Source organism: Physeter macrocephalus, chromosome 1 (genome assembly GCF_002837175.3).
Source record: "Physeter macrocephalus isolate SW-GA chromosome 1, ASM283717v5, whole genome shotgun sequence".
Taxonomy (NCBI): Eukaryota; Metazoa; Chordata; class Mammalia; order Artiodactyla; family Physeteridae; genus Physeter; species Physeter macrocephalus.
Window position 1 is genome coordinate 49,684,396 of NC_041214.2, and position 3,558 is coordinate 49,687,953.

The following is a 3,558-nucleotide window of genomic DNA, read 5'->3' on the forward strand; positions in this document are numbered from 1 at the left end:
CAGGCGGACGCGCAACCACTGCGCCACCAGGGAAGCCCTGTAGCAATAATCATTTTAATGCATAAACAATACACAAAGAGGTAAATTGTATACCATATACAAAAATTCATGGAAGGAAGTAAAAGCGTAGTTTTGTGTTTGTGTGATGGAGTTATTTAAACTGTTATCAACATAAAATAGACTGTTGTATCTATAAGATGTTTTCCGTGAGCCTCATGGAACCACAAAGCAAAAACATATAGTAGATGCAAAAAATAAAAAGACAAGGAAATCATAATATACCACTACAGAATCTCTCTAATTGACAAAGAAAGACAGCAAAAGAGGAAGAAATAAACAAGAAACAGCAAAACATCCAGAAAACAATAAGATGGCACTGGTTAATCCTTACTTATCAACAATTACTGTAAACATTAATATATTAAATTCCTTAGTCAAAAGTCACAGAGTGGCTAGACAGATAAAAATCCATGATCAAACTATAAGCAGGCTATCAGAGACTCACTTTAGTGTTAAAAACACAAATAGGCTCAAAGTGAAGCTTTGGAACAAGATATTCCATACAAGTGGAAACCAAAATAAAGCAGTGGTAGCTACCGATTTACAATGTTGTGTTCATTTCTGCTGTACAGCAAAGTGATTCAGTTTACATATACATATTCTTTGCATATTCTTTTCCATTATGGTTTATCCCAGGATATTGACTATAGTTCCCTGGGCTATACAGTAAGACCCTGTTGTTTATCCATCCTGCATATAATAGTTTGCATCTGCTAAACTCAAACTCCCAATCCTTCCTTCCCCCACCCCCATATGCCCTTGCCAACCACAGGTCTGTTTTCTATATCTTTGTGTATGTTTCTGTTTCATTGATATGTTCATTTGTGTCATCCGCTCTACAAGACAAAAAAAAAAAAGCAAAAGCTGCAAAAACAACCAATATCAGGTCATTATCTAATGATAACACTGTCAATTCATCAAGAAGACAATCATAAATAAATACGCCTTAACAGTGTTTATCCATCCTGCATATAATAGTTTGCATCTGCTAAACTCAAACTCCCAATCCTTCCTTCCCCCACCCCCATATGCCCTTGCCAACCACAGGTCTGTTTTCTATATCTTTGTGTATGTTTCTGTTTCATTGATATGTTCATTTGTGTCATATTTTAGATTCCACATATAAGCGATATCGTATGGTATTTGTCTTTCTCTTTGTGACTCACTTAGTATGATCTGTAGATCCATCCATGTTGCTGCAAATGGCATTATTTCATTCTTTCTTATAACATATGTAAAGTGATTCATTATATATATGTCACATCTTCTTTATCCATTCATCTGTCTATGGACATTTAGGTTTCCATGTCTTGGTTGTTGTAAATAGTGCTGCTATGAACATAGGGGTGCATACATCTTTTTAAAGTATAATTTTGTTTGGATATATGCCCAGAAATGGGATTGCTGGATCACATGGAAACTCTCTGTTTAGTTTTTTGAGGAACCTCCACACTATTTTCCATAGTGGCTGCACCAATTTACATTCCCACCAACAATACAGAAGGGTTCCATTTTCTCCACACCCTCTCCAGCATTAGTTATTTGTAGACTTCTTGATGATGACCATTCTGACCAGTATGAGGTGGTACTCATGATAGTTTTGATTTGCATTTCTCTAATAATCAATGATGATGAGCATCTTTTCATGTGCCTACTGGCCATCTGTATATATGGAGATATGTCTATTTATGTCTTCTACCCATTTTTCTATTGGGTTGTTTGTTTGTTTGATGTTATTGAATTGTATGAGCTGTTTGTATATTTTGAAAATTAAGCCTTTATTGATCACATCATTTGCAAATATTTTCTTTCGGTTTGTAGGCTGTCCTTTCATTTTGTTTATGATTTCCTTTGACGTCCAAAAGCTTATAAATTTGAATACTTCCCATTTGTTTATTTTTGCTTTTATTTCTATTGCCTTGGGAGACTGACCTAAGAAAACATGGGTAAAATTTATGTCAGAGAATGTTTTGTCTATGTCCTCTTCTAGGAGCTTTATGGTATCATGTCATATATTTAAGTCTTTAAGCCATTTCGAGTTTATTTTTGTGTATGGTGTGAGGGTGTGTTCTAACTGCATTGATTTGCATGCAGCTGTCTAACTTTCCCAGCACCACTTGCTGAAGAGACTTTTTCCCATTTTATATTCTTGCCTCCTTTGTCGAAGATTAATTGACCATAGGTGTGTGGGTTTATTTCTGGGCTCTCTATTCTGTTCCATTGATCTGTATGTCTTTTGTTGTGCTGATACCACACTGTTCAATTACTGTAGCTTTGTAGTATAGTCTGGAGTCTGGGAAGGTTATGCCTCCTGCTTTGTTCTTTTTCCTCAGTATTACTTTGGCAATTCTGGGTCTTTTATGGTTGCATATTAACTTTAGAGTTATTTGTTTTAGTTCTGTGAAAAATGTTGTGTAATCTGATAGGGATTGCATTAAATCTGTAGATTGCTTTGGATGGTATAGCCATATTAACAATATTAATTCTTCCAATCCAAGAGCATGGGATATCTTCCATTTCTTTGAATTATCTTTAATTTTCTTTATTAATGTGTTATAGTTCTCAGCATATGTCTTTCACCTCGGTCAGGTTAATTCCTATTTATTTGTTTGTTTGTTTGATTTTCAAAGGGATTGTTTGTTTACATTCCCTTTCTGATATTTCATTGTTAGTGTAAAGAAATGCAACCAATTTCTGTATGTTAATCTTGTATCCTCCTACCTTGCTGAATTCGTTTATCAGTTCTAATACATTTTTGTGTGGCGTCTTTAGGGTTTTCTATATATAGTATCATGTCATCTGTATATACTGACAATTTTACCTCTTTCCTACCATTTTGAATACCTTTTATTTACTTCTTTTCTTGTTTGATTACTCTGGCTAGAACTTCCAGTACAATGTTGAACAGAAGTGGTGAGAGTGGGTATCCTTTTCTTCTTCCAGATATTACTTGGTAGGCTTTCAGCTTTTCACTGTTGAATATTATATTGGCTGTGAGTTTGTCATAAACACCATTTATTATGTTGAGAAATGTTCCCTCTATACCCACTTTGGTAAGAGTTTTTATCATGAATGGATGTTGAATTTTATCAGATGCCTTTATTCTGCATCTATTGAGATGATCATTGGTTTTGTCTTTTCTTTTGTTGATGTGGTGTATCACATTGTTTGATTTCCATATGTTGAACCATCCTTGTGACCCTGGGATGAATCCAACTTGTTCATGGTGTACAATCTTTTTTATGTGTTGTTGGATTCAGTTTGCTAATATTTTATTGAGAACTTTTGCATCTATATTCATTAAATATATTGGCCTGTAATTTCTTTTCTTGATACTGTCTTTGGTTTTGGTATCAGGGTGATGATAGCTTCATAGAATGTCTTTAGGAGTGTTCCTTCCTGTTCAATCTTTTGGGAGAGTTTGACAACAATCAGTATAAGTTCTTCTTTGTATGTCTGGTAGAACTCACCTGTGAAGCCATCTGGTCCTAGACTTTT